General features: G+C 54.4%; 1 pseudogene; it reads right to left on the bottom strand.

The window, feature by feature from the left end:
- Window positions 1–129: 129 nt before the first annotated feature.
- LOC144255940 (protein spire homolog 2-like) lies at window positions 130–23,224 on the bottom strand (annotated as a pseudogene).
- Window positions 23,225–27,763: the final 4,539 nt, after the last annotated feature.

The following is a 27,763-nucleotide window of genomic DNA, read 5'->3' as shown; positions in this document are numbered from 1 at the left end:
CTTGTATGTATATGTCCATGCACAGCTCAGGAGCACGGGGGGCAGCTGGGCCCAGCACTGGGAGAAGAGCCTCAGCCTGGAGCAGGCTGGAGCCAGGTCCTTTCCCGGAGGCCTGGCCACCTTGGGCCATCACTGGAAGTCAAGAGTCCTGTTGCTGGGGACGTAGAGGGACTGAGTCTGGCGGCTACGGCACGGCGTGGCGTTGAGAACTCCACAGTTTTGCGGCTGGAGCGCACTACGTGGGACACAAAGCTGGTGCAGTCGCTGCAGACGTCCTTCAGGGTGCAGCCATGGGCGTAGATGTGGGGGAACTCCTCCTCCACACTTCGCCACTGAGGCCCCTGCAGGGATCTGGGGCAGGTGGGGACCCAGAGAGGACTGTCAGGCTGGGGAGCCAGCAGGGCTCACACATCCTAGGGGCCCTGCAGTCCCCTAGGCTCTCCTGCTGCCTGCCCCTCCCCTTCACCATCACAAACCCACAGAGTCCTGGGGAAGCAACATGCCTAGCAAAAAGCATCCCAGAAGGGCTCTGGACAGGAAATGGAGTTCTGGGTCCTGACCACCCCAGCTCAGTTTCCATCTCACCACTCTGCCTCCCCACCCCTCCAAAGCCATCTGAACTACACCTCCAGGGGGCGTCCTCACACAGGTGAGGCCAACCCCTGCTCCTGCTCCCAAGTCCCTGCAGAAGCCTGACCACCACAGACACCAGCACCCAGGCCAGGGAACACACTGGAAGACGTCTCGCCTTGGCGCCGTCGCGGTTTTGGAAGCGGGTGCTCTCTGAGGACTCTCAAAACCCAGTGTGTAGACAGGGATGTGTGCACACTTGTTAGAAGGCATCTTCATCTGCAACAGAGGGAGGCGTGGCAGGCCCCACAGGCACTTTGGCTCGATACCCAACAGGACCTTCTTCCTGTCACACCCCAACAGTGTCTTCTGCTCAATGAGAGAGGACTTCTTAGGAGTGGGAACTGTACCCCTTTATATCAGGAAGGGTGCAATGTGAGCCCTAGACACAATCGGTGTTCAACACCGGGGAGGAGGAAGTTGGCACTATCAAGGGTGGATCGTGAGGAGGGTGTGAAAACAGGTGGGCAGAGGCCCTCCTCAGTGGGCTTGTTTCCAAGCTGAGGCCAACGGACACGATTCTGAGCGACACTGTCTGTTCACCTGGGTGCATGCTGCATGTCACCGGGCCACAAATGCAACGACAGATCTGGGGGAAGGCACTCCCAGGAAGGAGGCTTCAAGAGGGGCGACCTCCTCACATGGAGTGCTCACTGCTTCCTAAAAAACCTAGCAGGCCTGGAAAGTGTAGGGCAGGGTCTGCCTGGAGGAAGTGATGGCAAGTTGCCTGTGGGGCTGGAGCGCTTGTCCATGCCCATTCCAGCTAGGAGAGACCCTGCAGATCCTAGGAGATCCTCACCTTCATGCTACAGGAAGTGCAGACGGCTCTGGAAGAGAACAGAAGAGGCAGTGAAGAGGCCCAGGAAGGCACAACTGCCTCCAGGCCCCTGGGTCCCACCCCAGACCTTGCAACTACCTGTGCAGTCTGCCTGATGCCAGGTGGCTCTGGGCTTTCACGGTTCACTCCTGGCTGTTTTTCTCCTCCTCCTGGTCTCCCACCCAGTGCCCCTCAGCCCCTCAGTTTGCTCCTGGTGCTGTAGTCTTCATGCATCCATACTGGGGTGTGCCAGACCCGCCTCACTGAGAAGCACCATCTAAGCACAGGCCTCTTGCTGAGATGCTCAGTTTCCAGCATCATTGAACATACTTGTAGTCCAATGCCCAATATTATATGGAAAGGTTTTCTTATAGAAGATTCAAACATCAGTGTTACAATTTACCCACCCACAGAGGTGATCTCTGTTAGCAATACAGCCTTCATCCTCCAAACTCTTCTAGACAAATAACAAAATTATTTACAAATGGAAGTGAGGTACTGTGTAAGCTATTCTATAAAGATACACCAACATCTCTTCTCCATAGTGAGAGAAATCATCCAGACTCATTTTTTAGAATAATGGGCTATGTCCTCTGGAATGAATGTCCTACATTGATTTTTCCATCAACAAACCCCTGGGTTGGGGCTGCAGACTTGGCTCAGTATTGGAGCATTTGCCTAGCATGTGCAAGCCCTTGGGTTCCATCCCTAGCACCACATTAAAAAATAATAACAGGGGCTGGGATTGTAGCTCAGTGGCAGAGCACATGCCTAGCATGTGTGAGGCACTGGGTTTGATATATATAAATAAATAAAGGTCCATCAACAACTAAAAAAGTATTTAAAAAAATAATAACAACAGCCAGACACAGTGATGTACACCTATAATTCCAGCAACTCGGGAGGCTGAGGTAGGAGCATCACAAGTTTGAGGCCAGCCTCATCAGCTTAGTGAGTCTCTAAGCAACTTAGCAAGACTCTGTCTCAAAATCAAAAATAAAAAGGGCTGGGGATGCGGTTTAGAGGTAAAGGGCCCCTGGGTGCAATCCCTAGTACCAAAAACTCAACAATACATTATCATTAATTTAAAAAAAATTTTTTAGTTGTTGATAGATCTTCATTTTATTTCTTTTTTATATGTGGTACTGAGAATCGAACCCAGTGCCTCACACATGCCAGGCAAGTATGCTACCGCTGAGCCACAGCCCCAGCCCAGTTGTCATTAATTTTGTTTTATTTTTTTTATTTTTTGTTTGCCTGGCAATCTCTGATTGGATACCAAGTCATTTTTTTTTCTTGCGTATGTTTTGTTCCTTTTTATTTATTTATTTATTTTATGGTCCTGGTACTTGCGATCCTCCTGCCTCAGCCTCAGTTGCTGGGATCAGAGGTGTGCACCACCGCACTCGGCTATTCCCATTCTTCAGCTGTGTTCTGGGAAACAATGAAGATACTTGGAAGCAGTTTGGTCCTTTCAGGTCTTTCCATAATGACCTGTCAGGCCTGGAGAAATGCCGACTCCAGTGACTTACTCTACACCTGTGTGGCAAGATCCGCCTGCCTTTCTGCCCCATGCTCCAAAATCATGGCACTCCAGCAGTAGCTAGTGGACACCGACATGACACTTGGCCCTGAGTACCTATCACTTTCCTTTAAGTCTGCATGTGCCCCTGCCACGTGGTACTGGGAATTGAGCCTAGCAGGGCTCTACCATGGAGAGACATCTCCAGCCCTTTTCATTCACTAGGATCACAGTATGTGCCACCCTGCCTGGTTGTTCCACTGAATCTTTAGGACACAGGTAAGCGGACACTTCTGTAAAGGGCAGGACAGTAAACATCTCAGATGTGGCTAAATGAGAAATGCGTAAGTGCGTGGCTGTGGGTGTGCTCCGACTAGCTTTATTTACAGAGCTAGTGGTGAGCAGATGGGCCCAGGGGCGGCCTGCCAGGGCCTGTCTTAGGATGGATTTGTCCCTAGCTTCAGCCATCTCCTCGTACCTCTCCTCCAGCGGCTCAAGGAGACCTCTCTGGGGGCTTTCTATGCGGCTGTGCCCTGAGAACTCCGTTGCCAGTCCTCCCTCCACACTCAGCCTTGCCTCCTGCCCTGAGGAGATCCTGGCTCAGACCCCAGACCTAGATGCTTCCTGTGTGTTGCCAGTACCCTGGAAACCACCATTTCCCATTCCGCCATCTTGTTCCAGCTGGAAGGTGCCTGTGACCCCATCTGGGTTGAAGGTCAGAGCCTCTTGGCTATTTATGTTTAATTTAAATAGAACTCAAAATTCCATTCCTCAGCCTACTTTTCCCCAAGACTCCCATCTTCTGGTCTTTAGTCACAGGGAGGAGCATGGAGGGAGGACAGAGACCCTCACATGTGTCCTCCTGGCCTCGAGAAGCCAAGGAGATGCTGCTTCAGCACATACGTGCAGGTCTACAGGAAGGCTGGCGTTGCTACTGAGAAGAAAGGCCCACAGAGTTCCTAGGCCACCAGGAGGGTCCAGGGCTAACCCACCTGCCCACAGAGCCACCACAAGCAGGTCAAGGGCAGACTCCTGCCCAGAGGGCCCCTGTGTGTCTGGCTAAGAGCCCAGGCAGCTTCCCACAACACATGAAGGAAATCGATGCCCAAGAGACAAGTCCCTATTTCCACTGAAGCCCCTGCCTGCTCTGCCCAGGAAGCCCACTGTGGGAATCCATGGGGGGAGGCTGAGTCCCACAAATCCACACCTAACAGATGCAAAGGAAAAATACCTCCTCAGTGGCACTGACCAATCCCAAGGATTCCACAGCCACGGCAGGTGACAGAACATCCCACCATCACATGGGTTGCCCACCGCAGGCCCACTCCTCTTCCTGCTTTTAATTGGTAGCCAGGTGCACTGAAGGCTCACCTCTTGCAGAAGAGACAGGTGGGCGGCCAGGAGAAGAGTGGGAACTTGGCTCAGCAGCAGCAGCAGATCTGTGAGGGAAAGCATGCTGGGGCTCAGCTGTGTTCACGGCCCACCAAGGTCCTGCCCACACTGGCCTGCCCCTGACCTCCCATCAGGAGAGATACACCTTTAGCTGTCCCCAGGCCCTACCTTCCCCCTCTTCAGGCTGCTGAAGAGCTCCTAGTCCTGGGCGAACTTCTCCATCTCGGCCTTCACTAGCACGCGACGCACACCCACCACCTCCTCCACAGTCAGGGCCAGGCTCTCCAAGGGGTGGTGGAACTCCTGCACAGAGGGTCCTGCTCACGCAGCCCAAGAGCAGGGCCCCACCAGCTGCATCCCTTCCTGGGGCCAAGCACTCTGTGGCTTTCTGAAGTCAGACAGCTCCCACCTTCTCTGAAGAGGCTTTGCTGCAGCAAGACTCCCCTGCTGGCTCTCCAGCTCCCGGTCCCCACCCTTGGCTGCCCGTGCTCCCCAGCTCCCCAGCTGCCTGAAAACACACACCCTGGGCTGATCCACACCACCAGAGGACAGGCTGTGGTGCACGCCTATCATCCCAGAGACTTGGGAGGCTGAGGCAGGAGGATTGCAAGTTCAAAGCCAGCCTCAGGCAGAGAGAGGTGCTAAGCAACTCAGCCCTATCTCTAAAAAAAATACAAAATAGGGCTGAGAATGTGACTCAGTGGTCCAGTGCCCCTGAATTCAAGCCCAGGTACCCCCCTTCCCCCAAAAGACTGCCAGAGTCCATTTCAAATCTTCCTCCCCTTGGAAGTCTCCAAACTGAGCTCTCTTTCCTCTCCACTGACCACGCAGTAGGTGCCCTGTCCATTCAGCATCGCACGGAGTCAGCCTGGTGCTACCTCCCAGTGCTCAGCATGGAACTCATTGTGGACCTCACTGAGCTTCACTCCTCTGTCCATGGGGTGGATTTCAGCTCCTTTGAGGTAACATATAAAGCCCATAGCCCGGTGCTGGGCACACAGAGCTCAAAAGGCCAGCTGTGTTCCCAGGGCCCAGCCTGTGAGTGCCAGAGACAGAGCTGGGAGGGCGTCCTGTCTGGGTCTTCAGCAGGCTGTCCGTATGGGGCTTCATGGCAGGGGAGGGGATCTGGACCCTGCTTTCCTCTCCACTTGGCCTAGAGCCTCTGGCTTTGGGTCCAGGCTCTGTGCCTATTGCCATGGCCAGGAGTTCTGCTGTCAGGTCAACCATGGCCTGCAGGCAGGGGAGGCACCGTGTGTGCCAGAGCAAGCCTGGCAGCCACCAGCTCTGATTTTGATAGTCAAACTTTTCAGAAGCACTTCCAGAATGTTAAAGCTGAATTTTAAAACATGTCTCTGATTCCTGGACCCAGAAGTGGTTCTCAATTCTTCTCCCCTTGGGAACAGGCTGGATTTGGTGACTCACGTGCAATGAATAGTGGAAGCATGGCTGAGACCTGATTGTCAAATACACTGCAAGCTTTCACCTGGCCCTCTCCTGGTCCACTTGCTTGGGGGACGAAGCCACCATGTGGTGAGGATGTTCAGTGGTCCCCAAGGCTCTGAGTGGCATACCCCTAGTGTGAGAGAAGCTGTCTGGGCAGCAGCTCCTGCAGCCCCCAGACAGCCTTCAAATGACACTGCAGCCCCTGCTGATAACCCAACTGCAAGCTTGGAAGACACAGCCAGGGCCCTGCTAGGCTGCTTCAGGATCTGACATTCAGAAGCTTTAAGGAATAACAAATATTGATTTTTTTTTTTTTTTGGAGGGGCTGCGTACTAGGGAGTGAACCCAGGAATGCTCTACCACTGAACTACATCCTAGCCCTTTTTTTAATTTTTATTTTTACTTTTTGTGGGGATACCAGGGATTGAATTCAGGGGCACTGGACCACTGAGCCACATCCCCAGCCCTATTTTGTATTTTATTTAGAGACAGGGTCTCACTGAGTTGCTTAGTGCCTCACCATTGCTGAGGATGGCTTTGAGCTCACAATCCTCCTGTCTCAGCCTCCCTAGTTGCTGGGATTACAGGTATGCACTACTGTGCCTTTTTTAATTATATTATATATATATTTATTTATATTTATATTATATATGTATATGGAATTGAAACCAGATATGCTTAACCACTGATCACATCCCCAGCTCTTTTTATGCTTTACTTTGAGACAAGGTCTTGCTAAGATGCTTATGGCCTCACTAAATTGCTGAGGCTGGCCTTGAAATTGTAACCCTCTTGTCTCAGCCTTCTGAGTTGATGGGATTACAGGTATGTGCACTTCATCTAGGCTGGCCTTTAACTGTGGTCCTCCTGCCTCACCTGGGATTATAGGTGTAGCCCTCACACTTGACAATAAATGTTAATTTTTTATACATTTATTTTGTTTATTTGTTTTTATGTGGTGCTGAGGATTGAACCCAGGGCCTCACATGTTCTAGACAAGCTCTGTATCGCTGAGCCACAACCCAGCCCATAATTTTTTTTATATATTCATTTTTTAGTTGTAGGTAGACAAACAATCTTTATTTCATTTTTCTGTGGTACTGAGGATCAAACCCAGTGCCTTATGTGTGCTAGACAAGTACTCTACCACTGAGCCACAACCCCAGCCCCTAAATGTTAATTTTTAAAAAGCCAAATTGGGATAACTGTTTGGGGAGTAGGGTACTAGAGATCGAACCCAGGGCCTTGCACATGCTAAGTCACGCCTACCCATTTATTGATTTATTTGTTTATTTTAAAAAATTTTGGTACCAGGAATTGAACCCAACGCTCTTAGCCTCCCTAGTTGAGGGAATCACATCCCCAGCCCTTTTTACTTTTTATTTTGAGACAGGGTCTCACTAAGTTGCTAAGACTGGCTTTGACTTGCAATCCTCCTGCCTCAGCCTCCCATGGCTGGGGTTACGGGCCTGTGCAGCTTGAGAAGGAATGTTAATGCAGGAACAGTAACTAACCCTGAAGGGGCAAGGATCACCTTCCAGTTAAAATCAACAGCACTGCCTTCCTTTCACACAGAACACTTTTCAAAGCATTTCCACACCTATTCTCAGAGGGGTGTCTTGCTGCCGACCACACCCAGCACCCCTTCACCTGCCTGAGTGCCTCTGAAGCTCCGTTCATTCCTGTCACCTCGCTTGATAGAATCATATGTTGACAGGTCTGGGGCGGGGGCCTCAGAACAGGGGTAGGCAGAATCTCTGCACCACCCTGCATCAGACTTGGTCTCTGCTGATAGACTGAGAACCAGGGAAATCTTGGCCAGGTTAGGGTCTCATCTCTCAGCATGTAGGTTACACAGAAGGCCCAGGATGCAGCCTTCAGGGCTCACAGCTGCCTCAACTCACACACTCCACCCTTGGGGTCACAGTGCCAATGTGCCCCAGCAGGGGGCAGCAAAGACCAGTGTCCCAGACAGCACCAGCAGCACAACCTGAGGCTTTGGGGACAAGGCCAGACCCATCCAGACCCCAGGAATGGAGCCTGGGTCTCCCTAGCACCAGCTGGTGTTCAGAAATCATAAAGATTCACTCAAGAGGTCCCCACAGGACCATCACTCACCAACCACAGGTGCCTGGCATCTGGTGCAGAAGCCTCAAGTCTGTCTGCTGAGCTCAGGCTGCTGAGCTGCGGGGAGCTGGGATCCGGCTGGGATTGGACACTCACAGGACAGGAACCTGAAAGAACATAGGCCTGTGAAGGTCACCTGGCAGAGTGATGGTTGGAGGGCTGTGGGTGAAGGGGGTGGTGTGTGCCTCCATGGGCTAGGATGATCAAGTTGAGTCAAGTAGAAAGCATGTCCCCGGTGTGGGGACCTGTACCAGGGTCCATGCTCTTCAGAGGCCACATGGGACCCTGAAGGGTCCTTCTACTGAGCCCCATGACAAGCCAGCATTAAGCCCCCGCGGAGCGGTAGGCAGTCTGAGCACTGGCAGGCACACACCAGGAGGGTCCCCTGCCCACATGTATGCTGGAGGCTCCAGGGCAGGGGAAAAGGGACAGCTGGCCCAGGGAGAGACCTGGGCAGCACACGGTGTAGAAAGGTCTGGCCCAGCCTCCGACCTGGAAAGGGAATCATCAGGACCAATGGGTTGTCCCGAGAGTGGCCAGAAGGCTGCAGGGCTGCTCAGGGGACCATGCAGGCCACCAAGAGGCCGGCCATCCCTGGGGGCTGACAACCCACTACCTGACAGCTCTCAGAAGAACCAACCCTGCCTGGCCGCAAGCACCAGCCGATGCTCTGTGTACTCCAGCAGGAACCTGTGGAATAGCCCACATGCCTACGGGGGATTCCTGCTTCTGTCCACAGAGAGGACTGAGCTGGCTGGTGTCTGGCCAGGCAGCTTCCCTGCTGTGCGTCAGCTGCCTTGAGATACAGTGAGGCTGGAGAATCAAGTTCTTGAGGAAATGTTTCATAGTAAATGAAAATGTCCTCAAGTGAGAAAGGGGCCGTCAGTGGGAGACTGAAGGTCTTATTGCAAGCAGCAGCTCCTGTACCCTCAGGAGCTGCCTGCTCAGGAGGGCCTGGGCCTGAGCTGCCCTGGGCAGATCTGAGGGGAAGGTCAGGCAGGAGGTGGGAGCAGCACTTGCCCTGGTCTCGGGTGCTGGGTTTCCAGGTGTGCCCGCTGCCTGCTCGGGGCCGGGGTGGCTCTGTCCCTCCTGGGGGCTGTGTGGCTGGCTGCAGGCCAGAGGCCATTTCACTCCGGAGCTGGGCCAGGTCATGCTCCGAAAAAGAGCGGTCCCGTTTCAGTGCCACCTCCCCACAGGGCGAGTCTTCTTCCTGCAGACACGTCAGATAGAGCCCTGCCCTGGCCACGATGCTCCCAGTGCCCTGCCCATCCCTGAACGAGGCACCGGACCTAGGGGTGCTACGAGGTCCACAGACACCCTAGGCTGCCCTCTGCCCACTGCTGGGCTTCCCATCTACTAGAAAGTTCATAGCAAGTGCCTTAAAATCCCAACCCTCCCCTGAGGTCTTTGGAAAGTCCCGGAGAGATGTACAGGAGAAAGCTGAGCCCACCAAGAGGACCACCACAGGAGTCATCTCCTGTCCTCTTGGGAAGGGGAGGGCTGTGGTCAGAGGGCAGCAAGAGTGACAGCTTTTCTTATCAACCAGGGACTGATTAGCCTTCTGGCCCCAGATGATGGGTCACATCTATTCTCAGCTTTTTTTTGCTGTGGGAAGAAGTGGTCCCAGGCCACTGTCCCAGCATCCCAAAGCTACTTCTGAGCTGCCAAGATGGGATAAGGGCCCTAAGCCCCCCTGCCACCACTGGCCAGTAGCCCTGGCAGTGGATGCCCCACCCAGGTGAGCACTGTGGCCCTCTCTGCTCCTCAGGAGTCTCTATGGGCTCTGACCTCAGATGTGGTCATCTCCTCCATCTCAGCCAAGGTGGGTGCCTTGAGCAGGACTCGGGGTCGCGAGCACTGCACACTGCTCCCAGCATCGGAACGGACAGGTTGATGCAAGAAGTGGACTTGACATCACCAGAACAGGCACTGAGGATACAGGGCAGAGAGCCGAACCCTGGGAGGCAGGAGGCCAGGCAGATGGGACGTGAGTGGGGAGGAGGTGCACAGGACCCGTGCAGCCAGCCTGGTAGACAGGGTTTGGCTTAGTTCCCTACTTTACAGAATGGGAGCCTGAGGGCTCGTCAGTCACTAACAAATTGGACACCCAACCCGAGGGGCAGTACAGGCTAGCCTCTGAGAGACAGAGTACAAGGACTGCAGATGGTGTCCACTCTGACCAGGAAGATCAGGTCTCAGACATCTGAATAAATGCCTGATTTTCCCAGACCCCAAAACTTCGGTTTTATTTTGTTTTCTGCCTAATTGTTGAAATTTATCATAGCAAAAAGTACAAAGTCAGGTCAAAACCCAGAGTAAAGTCAGGGCACCTTGAACTTCACAAGGCCAGACTACAAACTGGGATCTCCTCTGCCCAGGATCTCGTGGAGCCGACACCAACTCCTGATTTGTGGCGTAACCAGGGGAAGTGGGGGACTTCATCCAGGGCCGCCTGGGGTCTCTTCTCCCATCACCCCTCCTCTTGCTCACCACGGGTGCCCAAGCACTGGTCCCCCACAGGGTGCAGCCTCTGCTCCTGCTTGATCTCTTCCAGGATCTTCTCATACAGGGTCCTCTGCTTCTGTGGCAAGGGGCGCAGCCTTCTCTCCGAGACCTGCAAAGAGGATGAAGCACTAGGTAGGAGGGACTTAGACAGTGACAGGGGACGCTCAGGACTGGGGAGATACTCAAGGTTCACAGGACACATGGCACTAACTCTTGGCTCTCCAGGAAGGAGTGCTACCCAAAAGAGCTCTGCCTGCCACAGGCATGGGGGAGGCGACCAGCACCATCCTTCTAGAAGGACGGAGGCCCGGGGCCCATGCCCAACCTTCCAGTCAGGAGATAGGGAGCAGAGCCCACCCCATGGTTCGGCAGAGGTATGCTCAGGCCCCCCTTGCAGGTGAGACACAGGACAGCACCAGGGCTGGAACGCCCTGCAGGAGGCACAGCATGGACACCTGCTTCAGTGGAGGCCGGGAGCAGATGAAGTCCAGGATAAGCTCATGTGCATCCTTCTTCACTCGTGGGGGGATGTCCCCATCGACCTGCCGCAAAGAAGCCCCAGCTCAGACCGGGGCTGACCTGAGTTCGTAGGGGTTGTCTGCTGGTGACTGGGAGGGCTCACTCAGCCCCTGACACAGCCTGGCCTTCATTTCTGACCTGCCTCTGATGGCATCAGCTCCCTGGGACCAAGCTGTCTCTAGGACAGGTACACGGCAGGTAGTCAGCTACCACCTCCAGTACTCACACCTCTAAGCCCAGCCATTTGATCTCTCTCTACCTGGGATTCTTCTAGAAAGGAGCTTGCTAGTACCCACCTCAAAGGGTTGTCACGGGAATGAATGAACCTGTTCATTTAAAATTCTAAGAGTAGCTGGGTGCTGTGGTACATGCCTGTAATTCCAGCAGCTAGGGAGGCTGAAGCAGGAGGATCACAAGTTCAAAGCCATCCCTGCAACTTAGTGAGGCCCTAAGCAACTTAGCGGGACTCTCAAAATAAATGAATGAATGAATGAATGAATAAATAAATAAATAAATAAATAAATGGTGCTGGGGATGTGGCTCAGCAGTAAAATTAATGATAATCATAAAATTCCAAGAGTGGCATCAGCCCACGCCAGGGCTGCTGGGTGCTCCTTAGGTGGAATAGCCCTGCAGCCTCAGTTCCAGGCCTCCAGGGCCATCTCCGTATTCCCCATCTTCTTTGTCAAACTGTGTCCCCAACACAACATTGAGCTGTGGGGCCCGAGGGCCACACCTGCCTTATTCATGATCTGTGTGCAGTAAGGGGCTCAGTGTTCAGCCTAAGGAGCCAGGGCCTCCAGCAGAGGCGGGCAGGAGCTTGGCACTCACCATGACCTTGCGCAGGTGGTAGTTCCTGGCGCGGATGTCCTGCATCAGCATCTCAAGGGGGTGAGCTGGAACTTGGTGGGCAGGGGGTTGAACTCTTGCTCCTGCACCTTCTTGAGCTTCACCCCATGGCGCGGCTCCCGCATGAGCTGGACCCACAGCCGGGCCTGCCCCAGAGACAGACAGGGCCCTCAGCCTGTGCAGCCTCCCAGCACAGCCCTGGGGTGACTCTCCTGTTTTACCCAGTCTGTGTGTCCCAGGTTGTCCAGTTCCGCCAGCGGCTTCTCCACCTGAGGCTCATCCTCCCCCAGCTTCTGCAGCATCTGAGACTACACATCTGGTTAGTCCAGAGAAGGTGGAAGGTGGCAGACATGGGACATGGGCTTCCTCACCACACGGCTACTGCTAACCAGCTGAAAGGGGACCTGTGGAGTCCTGACCCAGGCTGTGGGGCTCGGGAAGATGTCTGGGAGAACCACGCTCTCCACCTCGGAACCAGACAGGTACTTGTCCATCAGCTCTAGGTGGCTCCTTCTGGGCAGGGGCTGGTGAGAATCTAGTACCCATGTGGCACCTCCTCCCATCTCATCCACATACCCCAGGGAGGTATGGCAGGGGTGGGAGCCCGGATCTCAGTGCACACAACACCTCCTCAGGGGCACCTTGGCCAGCTATGGCCCATGCATTCTCCTGAGACATTCACAGCTGTTCCTCCACCACAATCCCCATAGGAGGACACATGGAACCCAGCACCTCAGAACCTGCAGCTGGACCTTCCGCAACATGGCACAGGCTAGGTCCTCAAACTGTTTGAGCAGATGGTGGTGGGTGCAGGCCAGTGTGGTTGCCAGCAGGTACGGGGAGGGGGATCATTCCCAAACTAGGAAAAATGCCAACATCATGGTGAGGGCCAGGAAACATCCTGGCATTACGGACTGTCAGGTGACTGTTCTGGGCTGAGAATTTGGGGACGGCTGCTGGACTAGCTGCCTCAGTTGCCCTTCATCTCAGTGGCAGCCTGACTGCTCTGACTCCCCTGTCCTGGAGAAGCATCTGCCCTTCAGCCCACAGCCACTCTTGACCAAGACAGAACCGGTTACCCTGGCTGCACCCCAAACTACTTGCCAAATGGCTCTGAGACACTCTAGGAAGTACTGCCAGCTCAGAGAAGCACAAGGCATGACATTCTAATAGCAGTCCCCAGGTGGGACCTGGCCAGCCCAGTGGCACAGGGCAGGAGGGTGGCTCTCCCATCCTGAGCAAGCTGCTTCTCTCCAAAATGCCCGCCTAGACTAGCACAGCTGCACCCCACCGAGGGACCTGTCTCTGTGCCCCCTACAACCAGTTCCCTGAACTTCAGGCCAATGGCTCGATGTCCAGAGCTGTGTGTTCCTGCTGAAACAGGAGCCTTGCTGTCTGGGTGAGAAACTGAGCAACAAGACACAGGCTAAGTTCAAGGAAGTAGGAAAGCATCAGGACCACCAACTGTCTGTGGAGTCATGGGAGAACACCCCTAGGATGTCAAGGAAGAGCTGGAGAGAAGGTGGGATGACCACAGGAACTGGGCACGGGCTGGTAACCTCCCCATCTCAGCATGTGAGAGCTGCAGGGGAGGCTGGCAGCTCCAGCCTTTTCTTAGGACCCAAGGGTCAGTGAAGCTGCCCAGAACCCCTCTGTATTAGAAGGAAAGAGCACCCAAAAAGGTGAAGGTGGAGTCAGGGACCATACCAGGTAACTCCCAAAATACCTTCCAACACCTAAGCAAAGGAGTGCAGCCAATCTCTCTGACCTCTCCAGGTACCCCTCTCTCCTCTGTGGAAAGCTGATGGGCCCAGGGTCCCTGCCAAACAAACCCATCAGCTCCCTTTGAACAGCACCAACTCCTCCAGGAGGGGCTGAGAGCTGGGAGAGCAGACTGCACACCATCCCTGAGGTCCAGGGGGATCAGGACAGCCCCAGAGGAGAACTGTGGCTTGGGAGCCCAGGGAGACCAGCCCTGCCCTATACTGGCTCTGCAGCTCCCGGCAAGGATCCAGCCTCCCAGAGCCTATCTGCCCACCTGCAAAATGGGCCCAACCTTAGATGGGTACCTGGAGAGCAAGGCCAGGCACAGCACATACCCACAGGTACCCCCACGGAACTGCCCACCCACTCCACTTGAAGGATCTGTGTGGTTCTGAGAGGTGGGAAAGGGCTGCCATTGGCATTGTCTTCAGAAGAAACTGGGACCTGGGGAGCAGGTGGGGGCAGCAAGCAGGACTCCCTCACAGAATCATGACTTAAGGCAGCAGGAAGGAGGCTCGGGCAGAGGCTAGGAGCCAGTTGCTGCCTCCCTAGGCCTTGGTTCCCTTCTCCAAAAACCTGGCCAAAACATATGAGGCTTCAGCACACAGCCCAGAGCAGCTGGGGCACTCCCACCCGAGGGGCAAGGTACCCACTAGTAACCCCCCAGATCCCTTCGGGTCTGGCCATCCGCGGGCCCCACCTTCAGCACTGTGTTCCCAAGCTCACCTCCTTGGCCTCCCGCACCCTGGCTAGGAAGGCCTGGAGCTCCAGCGGCTCCACAAAGAGTGCGCGGCACACAGTCTGGTAGTGGGCCTGCGCGCCCCGAGGGTCGGTCAGCCGCGCCGCGCACAGTCGCATGGCCTGGGAGAAGGTGCGCGGGGCCCAGGGGCCACCGTCTGCAACCTCCTCCTCCTCCTCTGGATCCCCGTAGCCCTCGTCCGCTGCCCCACAGCCGCTGTCCTCGCAGTCGCTGTTGGCCATGAGGTCGATGAGCCGCTCCAGCTGTGGGCTGAGCTCCCGCTCCTCGCTCTCGTCCAGGCCCCAGTCCAGTGCGCGGTAGATGGCAATGCCCAGCGACTGCACCATCTGCAGGACAAAGAGGGGTTGGCGGCAGGTGTCAGGGAACAGTGCAGGGCGCCCCAGAGCTGGGCAGGCTGCCAGCCCCTTCACAGGCGGGGAGTGGCCAGGCCCAGTGAGAGGCCAGGAGGGAGGAGCCAACGGCCCACTGAGGGGATACACCAGGTACAACACGGTGAGGTGCGTGACTGAAGGGACTGCCCACGCCACACCACTTTGCAGAATAGCTTGGCGCCTCGCAATCCAACAGACGTGGGACCAGTGCCTCAGCAGCTCTTTCTAGGTGCTGAACTGACGGTCCCTAGCGCAGCCACTGGAACGTTCTCCAGCTGAGAGTGAGACCGCACTCCGGACACTCACAGGGAATGCTACCACACAGCAAAGAGGAACCAACACGCAGTCCCACGTGCTGATCCAAGGGACAGGATCGGCAGAGAGCCTTCAGGACACACCGTCCCTTCCAGGAGCCTCGGGGAGCTGAGCCTGATCAGATGCAGAGGGTCAGGGGCTCCCCACAGGCATCCTCACTGGGGTGCCACTGAGAGGGGTGGACCTTCCAGAGGTTCCACTGCAAGGTCTTCTGCTGGAGTGTGCCCTCAGAGGGAGAGTGCAGCCCAGCCCTTCCCTCCTCTGCCCTGTGCTCCCACCATGAAGTCCTGAGCCACACCAGCCCAAAGCCACAGGGCCAACTGCCATGGACAGAAACTCGGACACTGTGAGACAAGATGAACCTTTCCAGGTACTTGAGTCTCAGAGGCGGAAAGCTGGCTGACCCCAAGCCAGACATGGTGAAGTCTGACCTAAAAAGTCATCACACTGGAGTGGGTGGTGGGTGAGACGAGGGGATCACCAGGCAGGGTGGGTGGGACCCAGTGCCGTGGCGCCCAGTGAACCAGGCACCCCGGGCTGTTCTGCCTGCTTTGGATAAGCTTGAGGCTCTCCGAGTTCTTCACCTGTTGGTTCGGTTTGGTTTATGGCACTGGGTCTGAACCCAGGCCTCCAGCATGCTAGGCCAGCACTCCACCTCGGCTACACCCCTGCCCACAGGAAGTGTTTGTTGTTTGCTTGTTTTTTAAGCTCATTTTTAAAATCTGAGAGGTCTCGTGGTGGAGGCCTCTGGGCTCAGTGCCTCTCGGCAGGGAACCCTGTTTCCACAGTCTGCCTTTAGGGGCCTGGGGACCAGAGGTCTGTGGAGGGGGAGCGGGTCCTGACACCGCTGCACGGGGACTGCCCTGCCATGCACAAGGTCCTTGCTCAGCATCTGGAAGGCCATCCTCAGTGACGGCCGCCATTTTAAGAGAAAAGTTTTGCTTTCCTGCCCCAGGACCTTCCTGAGAAAAGCTCACCACTCCTCACACCAACCCTCATGCCCACCCTCATCAGGCCCACCCGGCTCTGGTTCCGGAGCCTTCCCCCTGAAAGTCCCAGGACCCCAGCCCGTTTGCCCTCCCCCATTGAGATGGCCATTATTTGTCAGCTCTAAGAAGTGAACTCTCGTGTCTCCCGGCCTGGCTCCGACTTTTATCCCTGGCTTACACTCTCTCCTCCCCTCTCCCTGGCCCACGGGCTCCCTTGGAGGGCTGGGTGTGCTCCCAGCACTGTGACAGGCCACAGCTCTGCTGAATGCAGTGGACACCAGGGCCACCCCAGCCTCAGCCTCAAGGTGGCCCACCTTCTCCCCTGGATGCATCACGTCCCCAGGGAGCCCCTGTCTGACTCCTGATGAAACTCGCTTCCATCAGGTAAGTGAAGAAACCCATGGTCCCAAGTCTAGCTCCCACTTCCCTCTGGCGACTCCTCAGACCTTGCTACAAAGACGATCTTCTCTGTGACATCTCCTGGTGACCTGCACGGGATCTTCAGATGTACTGACTTTGCAGATATCTGGGTGGGTGGGGAGGACTGGCAAATCATCCGAGTTCCATGTTCAGAAGAGGCAAGAGTCCCATAATTGAGGCCAGCTGCTGCCTCCTTCAGAAGAGTGAAGGAGGAGACTTCTGATCCCTGACTAGGCATGGCCATCACCCCTTGCCAGCCTGAAGCAGCCACAGAAGACCGATGTTTAGCCAGGCTCAGTGCACATGTTTGAATCCCAGCAGCTAGGAGACTGAGGCAGGAGGATCACAAGTTCAAGGCCAGCCTCAGCAATGTAGTGAGACCCTGTCTCAAAATGAAAAAAACAAAATGGGCTGGGGGTGTAGCCAGTGGTGAAGTGCCCTTAGGTCAGATCTCCAGTGCCAATAGAGAGGAAGAAAGATCATCACCTCTCACAGCCCTTAAGACAAAGGGTGCAAAGTTTCTGGGGGAATAAGATAAAAATTTAGGATTAAAAAAAGATATCTCCTAAGTCTCAAAGGAACCACCCAGGAGCCAGGAGAATCAGGGATCAGAGCTTTTAAGTCTTGAGCCACACACCCTTGGAGCATGCCCTGTGGAAGGAGGAAGCTCAGAGCTACACCCTGGGCCACCTGCAGTCCAGCCCCAGCTACAGCCCTCTATAGCATTGCCCCGGCCCAAGGCGGGACTTCTCATCTAGAGAGCCCACATTCTTCCCTGAATGGGTATCTACTTCCTGAATAAACCTCTGTTTATTTAGAAAATCATGCAAAAATACAAATAAATAATGACACTCCTGCCAGGTGTGGTGGCCACACTGATAATCCCAAACAGGAGGCGAAGCAGGAGGCTCACAAGTTCAAGGCCAGCCTGGGCAACTTAGTTAGACCCCTGTCTCACAATGAAATGAAAAGGGCGGGGTACAGCTCGGTGGCTCGAACTCCCTAGCTTGCGCAGGTCCGGGCTCATCCCCAGCATACGACCTCCCTGTGATCTGCTGGGCATTGCTCTTAGTGCTAACGGACTTTCATGCTTTTCTTTTATGACATGGATCAAAAGGATGCATTTACCCAAAGACACTCTCCTAGTCAGAGCCTGGGCTGAGCCTGGTGTCACTCTTCTGCTTGGCTGTGGACAACCCACCGACACCATCTCTCATCTTGCAGTTTGGGGAGAGAGGCACATAGAGGTCAGGTTGCCTGGGCACAGCTTGCAAAGAGCAGGGCCTTTGCTTGGCCAGGCCTGGGTCTGCTGTGTAGAGTCCCCAGCCTTGTCCCCCACAAGGAGGCCACTGCCTTCTCCGGGAACCTTCTGGGTCACCTGCTTCAGGGCCTCTAGCTTCCTGTGTGTCCACCTCTGGGAGCCTGGGGAGGCAGGGCCTGCGCCATGCCGAGCAAGAACAGGTGGCCAACCCAGTGCCAGGCGGAGGGCCAGCAGGAGTGCAGGGCGGCAGTGGGGTTGAGGGTGGCCCCTGGAGGCCACCTCAGCATGTCTGTGCCTTCTGCAGATGAGCATCAGGGACACAGCTCCAAGCCACACCCTAGACTCTAGAGCAACAGCCACAGCCACAAAACTCTAGCAGAGGGTCACACCTGACAGGTGCCAGCCTGAACCCGGCCCAGGCAGGCGAAGCCCGGGGTCAGGGGGGCTCCAGCAGGGCCTCAGGGCCCCTCCTGGGTACCACGGTGACGGGGGCAGTCAGGAGTTACAGTCCCCTCGAATTCCCGGTGATCCTTTTGGCCTCTGGGTAGGGGCCAAGAATGAGCGAGGAGGTCGGAAGGAGGTCTGCCTCGAGCTCCAGGCTGGCTCTGACGGTCTTTCTCATGCAGACCGCCCATCTCTGGACAGGAGGACAGACTGAAGGCACAGGAGGAGAGCCCCCTCTTCCTCCTGGCCCCAGCTAGTGCCACACTGGGGAAAGTGCCAACTGCAGTCCAGTCTTATCTGACAGCTGCGTCAATGAAAGGTCTTCTGTGCCTCCAGTCATCGGAACTCTCTGGAAGTCAAGAATGCTCGTTCCCCATAAGGAAAAGTATAGGCAGTTGGCCAGGCTCAGAACCTCTAGCCCTGCCGGCATTCCAGCACTGGACAGGCTCAGCAGCCTGGGGGTGGTCAGAAGCTGCAGGGGTCCTGTGGGCACCTTGTGCAGCCCGAGTAGCCCCAGTCCAGACGAGGTGCAGGCAACTCCCCTGCTGAGGCTACTCGCTCTCAAGTGCACCTGGGGCCTCTGAGAACAACAGTCCTGACTGGACTATTCCCATACACCGTTGTTGTGAATATTTATAAATTTTTAGTTGTAGATGGACCCAATATCTTTATTTTAATGTGGTGCTGAGGATCAAACCCAGTGCCTTACACATGCTAGGCAAGCGCTCCACCACTGAGCTATGGCCCTAGCTCCTCTTTATAAATCTTCTTAAAACTTTGGAAAGTTTTCAAGTAATAGACTACTTGGGGACTCTGCACAGCAGGGGCCAGCTGCCACCCAGGAGCACTGCACTTGGGAAAAAGAAACTATCCAAAATATTATGCAGCCATGAGAAGGGATGACTAACTACCACAGGGCAATGCAGAGGAGTCTTGGAAACACACAATTGTTTGAGGAATCTCTATGTAGGACAAGAACAGAGCTGGTAAATAAACTCAGCGATGTGCTACTTGAATGGAAGTATTCCAAGGTGAGGGACTATGGGAGGTGAGACACACTGCTAGTTTCTGGGTTCTCAACAACAGATGGTATATCCTCTTCTGGTCTGTGCCCACCTCCCCCTGAGTGTGCCACTGTGTTTACTGTAAAACAGGTGTTATATTAGAGCAGTGGTCTAAAGACACAGAGAAGAACCAAATCCAGGACGTGATCTCGGGGCAGGTGGGAGGAGGAGGAAGGGGTTGGAGATGTGGGCTGGGTGGGAATTCCTTGGCTTGTGTCCTTGGCTGGTTTTCCTGTTTGCTCCTGAAACTCACACCCAGCCCCCAGCATTGTGCCTGTGAGGCCAACCAGGCAGAGGTCATCACCTACTTCCCTCTGGATCAGTAGCAACTCCTCCCTTGCTCCTGCCCCAGAGCCTTTGACACCCTGCTGGGCCCTCACTGCCTGTCCTCTGTGCACAGCTTCCTCCCAGGCCCCGTGAGGCCCTCTGGGTGCTGCGCTGTCCTGCCTCGACGAATAGCTACAGGACTTAATACGGTCAGAGTGTCCATTACACAACGCAGGTTCACTCTCACAGGATCAAGTCGTCTTTAAAACTGTTTTCAGTACCTGAGCTTCTGAGCTGGCTGGGGACACCATCGTGGTCGTGGGCTCTGCAAGAAAAGACAGCGAGTCAGGTTCCCCCCGCCACCCCAGGACCCAAGGACAGGCTGCTGCCCCCGCCTCAGCTCACCATGACCCCAGGAGCCCACAGACAGGCAGCTCCCCAGCACCCTTGCAGCTGCAATGGCCACCTGAGGCCACGGGAAGGTGGGACGACCCGCCCCCCCACCCATTTCCCTATAGAAAAATACAGTAATCCCCCCACTCTCCCAAGGAACCCCAGCTGAGCCACCAGGTCACTTGCAAGGCCCTTCAGGAGCCAGCTCTGGGCAGGACACCTGGGTGCCAAGAGTGACTGTCCCTTTCTGCATTAGAGAAGGCAGACCCCAGTGCTCCCCAGTGCCTGCTCTGAAGAGTGGTCAGCAGTGCTGGTGAGTGGGTCCAGGGGCTGGGGTCCAGGCCTGCTTGGAGACAGAGGGAAAGGAGGGAGCAGCTCAGGTAGGTGGTGGCTGCAGGCAAGAAGCCGCGGTCTGAAGTGAGAAGCTGTGACATGGGGAACTGAGGCGGCCTGCCTCCAAGGTACACGGTCGGAAGGGACTTGGGCTCAGAGGAGCTGACAGGCTTTGCCTAGCTGGGAATGTCCACCTCGGACTGCGACTCCTGGATCTGAGGCCCACATACAAGCTCAGTGTGATGCTGAGTGGCGGCAGGTAGTGAGTGGCATTTTGCAGGTGCTCATCCATGTATGCAGAATCCAACCCAGGAAGTGGGAAGCTCAGGCACCCATTCACAGATGAAGAGACAGAGGCTCAGAGATGACCTCCTGTGCTCCAAGGTATCACAGCTAGTGGCGGGGAGATAGTGCCAGAGCAAGGCAGGGAACCCCAGAATCTGGACCACCAGTTGCTGCCCAAGCCCCCCGCCCCCCAGGTTCCAAGGATGCCACGGAATGAGATGCAGAAATCTACCCACACATACGACATGCAGGGGCACTAGAGTGGGCATGGGAGCTTCACTGCCTTCACTCCTACTAGAAAGAGGCGAGACGTGGGAAGACAGACCTCAGGACGGTCTCCGCACGAACCTGCTAATGCCACAAACACTTTCAAAATGCCATCAAGAGCCAGGAGGATTGCCCAAGATAAAGGAGACTGCCACCCACTGCAGTAATGGGAACAGTCCAGGCCAGTGGCTCAGGAGGCTGAGGCAGTAGAATTTCGAGTTCAAAGCCAGCTTCAGCAACTTAGCAAGGCGCTATACAACTCAGTGAGATTCTGCCTCAAAATAGAATACAAAAAAGGGCTGGGGATGTGGATCAGTGGCTAAGTGTCCGTGGATTCAATCCCCAGTACCAAAAATAAAATAAAGGCAGACAGAAGTCATAAGCCATCACCATTGTGAGGAATGTTTATGAACAGAAACCAGACCAGAGACCCTGTTCAAACAGAGATAAGGCTCTTCAATGCACAGGCCTGTACTGAGCTTTGACTCCTCAGCCAGGAAGTGCCACTAGATCTGTGATGACTGCCACATGGGCAATGGCTGGGAATCAGCAGCACATAGAATCCTGGGGGAGAGAGAGAAACAGATGACCCACATCCCAAGCATGGCCCTCTGATATTTGGGACAGAACCAATAGGAAGCCCAGCTTGGCTTGCCCACAGTTCAGGGAGACACCAGGAAACCCCAGGGATAGCTGCTATGGTTGTGGGCAACAACTCACCACTCCCACTCTGCTTGGGTTTTCCCATCCTTAAAAATCAGAGCCAGACTATACACTCCCTGCAGTCCTGTCCTGCTCTGCAGAGCTGGGAGCCAGACCCTAGGGTATCACTTATCTCCAGGGCTGGGGTAGGCCCAGGGAGCATCTTATCAGGAGGACAGAGCCTCAGGAGAAAAGCTCTGTGAGTATGCAGACTCGAGGGGAGAGCAGGTCACTGTGCACCTGCCCCTCTGCACAGTCTTTGAAAGACATGGCAGCACAGTGGTTCAGAGCATGAGTGCAGAGTCCAAATTCTGCCACTTTCTGAGTGATTTTGGACTTCTGAGGCCTGGGCCTCAGCTTACCTGAGAGTAAAGTGGGAATAATACCATGATGTCGGTGCTTACTATTTCCACCCATCAAATCAATGTATCAATGCTTTTTGTGCAAAATTCAACTTGCAAACGTCACAGGCAGGGGTTGGAAGGAAGAGGAAGCTGAGGGAGAAAGCTGCAGGCTCCTGGGGAGACACAGCAGGCCCCTCCCCACTGTAAAAGGCAGCCACTGTCTGCTGCTTCTGCTGGGTTTTGCCCTGCTCCTGCCCCGTCTTCCACAGAAGCCTGCTCCAGAGCAAGTGCAAGGCCATAGCTGAGGACTGGAGGGAGGCCAGGCTTCAACCAGTGCACACAGCCTGCCTTTGTGCTCACAAAAGGGTTTCAGCTTTGGGGTAATATCCTATGCGCCATATACAAACCTTCCATTCTCCAGGGAGGAAAACAATTTAAAGGGGAAAGTACATAACCAGGTAAACGCACCACTTTCAATAGACCTCAAACATATTTCAGGGGCTAAGTTGTTGGGTCTTTTGGATAAAAAAAAAAAAAAAAAGCAGATTTTACACTCTCCTTGCTCCCTCTCAATTAAACCCAGGAAACTGGTGTGTATTCTGCACAGATTCCCAGGAGGCAAGCCCCTCCACCACCCTCCATGAAATAGCTAGCCTGGGGACATTCTGTGTCCTCTCCGTGTCACTAGAGAGCAGCAAGGACTCTTTGTACCCACAAAGCCCTGCATGAGCCATATACTGAGGGCTGCAGAACCCAAAGCCAGGAGGAGTGGCCCAGGGGAGAGCAGGGAACAAGAATGGCATAATGCCTGCTTCCCGACTTCACCCCAGGTACTAGCAATCTGGCCAAAGCCCCTTCTCAGCCGAGGAAAGCATGCCCCACCGCAGAGCAGCTGGCCTTGATGTCAGGAGAGACAGGAGGACTAGAAGGGGACGATGAGGGGTCCCCAGGTCTGGAAAGGCCAGGAGGGCAGTGCCGGGCCCAGCGAAGGTTCCGGATCCAGAGGGCAGTGGGCCTCCAGGTCCAGCAGCCAGTCAGGAAGGAGGACTCGGGTCCAGCAGCAGGACAGCGCCGTGGGCGCCAAGGAGGTCGCGGTCCCTTTCACCAGGGACCCACCCCGTGAGCCACCGCGGGCCACACCCCGGCCGCCCGCCGCGCTCACCCGGCTCCTGCCGCGCGCCAACCGAGCCGTCCGGGTGCGGCAGGATGTCCGTGGTGTCGCGGATGCAGCGCCGGCCGCCGGGCGCGCCCCGTGGCCCGCGGCAGGCCTGGAAGCACACCGCCCAAGCCTGCTCCTCGTTGATGGGCTGCTCATATACCTTCAGCACCTCCTCAAGGGACAGCTCCCAGGGCGCCCGCCGCGCCGCCGCCCCCCGCGGGCTCCGGGCCGCCGCGCCGCCGCAGCCTCCAGCCTGGGCCATAGCAGCCCATCATCGCCGCCCGCGCGAGCGCCGGGTTTCCATCACCGCCGCCCGGCACCGCCGAGCGCGGGGAGGGTCCGCGCCGTCCGCGTGCCGCGTCATTCCGGCGGCCCCGCCCCCACCGGCCGCCGCAGGTGGACCCGCGCGCTGGGGAGGGAGGACCGCGGGCGCTGCACAACTGTGGGAGGGAGGCCAGAGTGGGGGACCAGAAGGGGAACTTGAGCCCAGCGGGCCGTGTGGGAGAGGGAGGGGCTCAGGGAACTGGGGCCAGGGCAGGACTGAGGGTGGGGCGCTGACCCAGGCGACCCAGGCCCAGGCCAAGAGACTCATTCCTAATGGAGACGTTTTGGAAGACACCCCACTCTCCCCAACCCCGTGCTCAACGGGTCCACGCCCCAGCCCGCTCTGGGCTCACTGTAGGCTGGGCTCCTCTAGACTGGCCTCCGCTGTGGACACACTGCAGTGATGGGGGGCGGGGCTCCCACACTGAGAAGTGAGTCATACCGCTGTGAACTCTTTGGAGGGCCTGAAGCAAGGTGACCCCAGGAGACTGCTGGGGTGGGTCAGGGTGAAGGTGACCCAGGCTTCCTGCATGAAACACTTAATAGATGATCCTTTCTAGGAGGGAAGGTGTGTCTGCTTCCATCTCTCCACGGTCCCTGAGACAGTAGACACATGAAGACACAGGGTTGGCCAGAGATAACAGCACCCACTCACTCTGTTTCAGGTCCCCTACCCACAAGTCAGGTGGTGTGCCAGCCAGGGACTTGCTTTGTTGGGGTTGATCCAGAAACCTCTCAGTGGTAGTCGGCCAGGAAATGCAAGTGGGAAATCACCAGGAAGCACAAAACCCAGGTTCCCGGGACTGGAGATCTGACCAGGGCTGGGGTGAATCCTGGGCCGCTGGGTTTAAAAACCTCAGCGACGAGGCCATCTCACCTAGTTTGAAGGGAACTTATGGAGGTAGGTTTTCACCTGGGGTCCCACTGTCGGATCATCCCTTCTGTTCTTTTAATCTCAAAGCAGAAAGGATTTTGTTACATGTGAGTCATATTTTTAAAATCCTTTTGTTTGGTTTATTTATTTATTTATTTTTAGTTGTTGATAGATATTTATTTTGTTTATTTACACGCTGTTCTGAGAATTGAACCCAATACCTCACACATGCCTGGCAAGTGCGCTACCACTGAGCCCCAGCCCTGTTTTATTTATTTTTTATGTAGTTCTGGGGATTGAACCCAGGGCTTCATGCAGGCTAGGCAAGTGCTTTACCACTGAGCCACTTCCCCAGCCTGCCACATGTAAGTATGACTAGAGTTTTTATAATCAATTGTGGGGTGACTTTCACATCTTTCCCTGTTCCCCAAGCTTATGAGACATGAGATGCAGGAGCACAGGTACTTTGTAGAAGGAAAGTGGAGATGAGAGAATGGAGAGAAAGATGGCCCAGCCTGGGGCTCAGGCTCAGCTTCCCCAATCCTGCACCCATGAAAGGAAGGAATTTCAAGGGTTGCTTCTGAAGGGTAGGCCACCTAGCTTCTGTGAAGCGTCTTGTGTAGAAGAGAATGCCCACACCATGTCAGGTGGCTCCACGGGAATCAAGACTGGGGATGGCCTCACCTCTTACCCCACCTCAGTGGAAGCTGGATGTGGCTGCACTGTGGCTGTGCTGCTCCCCATCTTCCTGGTGGCAGGAACATCCCTGGAGGTGCAGCCACAGTCATGGGAGAGGATGGAGATGGTAATTTCCCTAGTGGGAAAGAGGGACACCTGCCCTTGTTCTTGGAGGTTTGAATGTCCCTAGCTGACCACAGACTTCAGGGTTTCGTTGGATGAGCAGGAGCCTCCATCAGCTTCCTCACTTGGCCAGGGCCTGGTAAGACTCACGCCTGGCTTCCTCAGGGGCCTGGAGGCCACCTACTTTTAAGAGTCCTGTGACCCTTTCTCACTCAGCTTCCATCACGGCTTCAGGGACGCCTGTGCGCTTCCTCAGATATCAGCCAACAAGATTCAGAACTAAGGAAAAAAGTGTGACTTGGGTTCTTCTTACTTATGTCCTGAGAATTTGTTACTTATCTAAAAGTTTATCCCCCTGTGCATGACCAAATGAGGTAGCAGAAGTGTTGGCCAGTGCTGGAGACGCTACTGACACATCCCCCAAAAGGACCAGATGAGACCCAGAAATTGGCCCAAGGTGAGAAGTCTTCTGACTTTTTTTTTAGTTGTAAATAAACAGAGCACCTTTTTTTCTTCCTTCCCCTCCGTGTCTCTCTCTCTCTCTCTCTCTCTCTCTCTCTCTCTCTCTCTCTCTCTCTCTCTCCTCTTTTTTCTTTTCTTTTTTCTTTCTTTCTCCAGGAATTGAACTCAGGAGCACTTGACCACTGAGCCATACCCCCAGCCCCATTTTGTATTTAGAGACAGAGTCTCACTGACTTGTTTAGCACCTGGCTTTTGCTGAGGCTGGCTTTGAACACATGATCCTCCTGCCTCAGCCTCGCGAGCCACTGTAATTACAGGTGTGTGCCACCGAGCCCGCTACCTTTATTTATTTATATGTGGTGCTGAAGTTTGAACTCAATGCATCACACATGTTAGGCAAGCACTCCACCACTGAGCCACAGCCCAGCACATCTTCTGACTTCTTCCTCTTTTTTTTTGTCTTGTTGTTATAGATGAACAAGTTCGTTCGTTCGTTCCTTCCTTCCTTCCTTCCTTTCTCTTTCTTTCTTTCTTTCCCTTCCTTCTTTCCTTCCTTCCTTCCTTCCTTCCTTCCTTCCTTCCTTTCTTTCTTTCACGGGGGATTGAACTCAGGGGCACTCAACCACTGACCGCATCCCCATCCCTGTTTTGTATTTTATTTGAGACAGAGTCTCCCTGAGTTGCTTAGTGCCTGGCTAAATTGCTGAGGCTGGCTTTCAACTAGTGATCCTCCTGCCTCTGCCTCCTGAGCTGCTGGGATTACAGACGTGTGCTACCACATCCTGCCTGTCTTCTGACTTCTTAATTGTGGGTTTGCAACAAGAAATATTTCAATCTTGTAGAGTGGGAGGCTGAGAGTGACTTTTTTTCTTTGTGGTACTGAGGATTGAACCCAAGTTCTTGTGCATGCTAGGCAAGGGCTCTACCCCTGAGCTACATCCCTATTTTTGTTTTTTTATTTTGAGATGGGGTCTTGATAAAGTGCCCAGGTTTGTCTTAAACTTGTGATCCTCCTTCCTTAGCCTCCTGAGTGGCCACCATGCTCAGCTCTGAGAGTGACTTTTAAGCCGATGATCAGAACTGAAGAGTAAATCTACTCAAAACCAGAGTAATTGGCCCATGGCTCCAACAACTAGATGCAACTGTTATGTCCTGTGGTGAGCTCTCGATACCTTGATGAGTTCCACAGTTAGTCTCTGAAGCCAAAGTTAGCCATTTTCTCCAGCTGGGAGAAGCACTAGACCTAAAATATTCATTTTTGCCCATCAAGAAAGAAACACAGGATCTCAGAATCAAAGAAATATCAGTCTTCCATAACTTTTACTTGCCATCTGGATTTTAGAAATAAATCAGTTTATTTCCAGCTATTAAATAGAGATTGGGGATGGGCACATGGCACATGCCTGTAATCCCGGCAGCTCAGGAGGCTGAAGCAGGAGGATCGCGAGTTCAAAGCCAGCCTCAACAAATTAGCAAGGCCCTAAGTGCCCCTGAATTCACTCCCCAGTACTGAGAGAGACAGAGAGAGAGAGAGAGAGAGAGAGAGAGAGAGAGAGAGAGAGAGAGAGAGAGACTGGGGCTGGGGCTCAGTGGGAGAGTGCTTGCCTAGGCACTGGGTTCGATCCTCAGCACCACATAAAAATAAATAAATAAGTAAAATGAAGCGTTGTGCCTTTTTTTTCCGAAAGAGAGAATTTTAATATTTATTTTTTAGTTATCGGCGGATGCAGCATCTTTGTTTTGTATGTGGTGCTGAGGATCGAACCCGGGCTGCACGCATGCCAAGTGAGCGCGCTAACGCTTGAGCCACATCCCCAGCCCACGTTGTGTCTTTCTACAACTAAAAATATATTTTAAAAAAAGACAGGACTGAGCTGGGTGCACTGGCACATAGATGGAATCCTAGCACCCCCAGTGACTGAAGCAAGAGGGTTGCAAGCAAGGCCAGCCTGGGCAACTTGTGAGACTTTGTCTCAAAATCAAAACTAAAAAGAGTTGGTGTGTGGGGCTGGGACTGTGGCTCAGTGGTAACCCACTTGCCTGGCATGTGTGAGCCACTGGGTTCAATTCTCAGCACCACATATAAATAAATAAAATAAAGATCTATCGGCAACTAAGGGAAAAAAATTTAAAAAATAAAAATAGAAAGAGTTAAAGAGTTGGTATGTAGCTCAGTAGTAAAGCTCCCTGCTCAAGCCCCAGTACAAAAAAAAAAAAAAAGGTTAACTGAGAGCATAATAAAAATTGGTGTAGGTCAATCATTGACCCAACTTGGAAATCTATTCCTGTATTTATAGGGTCAGTTATAGCTTATTTCATTTCCAGTAAATTAGAAAATAGGATGGTATCCATGACTCTGC

This window comes from Urocitellus parryii, chromosome 7 (assembly GCF_045843805.1).
Source record: "Urocitellus parryii isolate mUroPar1 chromosome 7, mUroPar1.hap1, whole genome shotgun sequence".
Lineage (NCBI taxonomy): Eukaryota > Metazoa > Chordata > Mammalia > Rodentia > Sciuridae > Urocitellus > Urocitellus parryii.
This window is presented reverse-complemented; position numbering and strand designations above follow the sequence as displayed.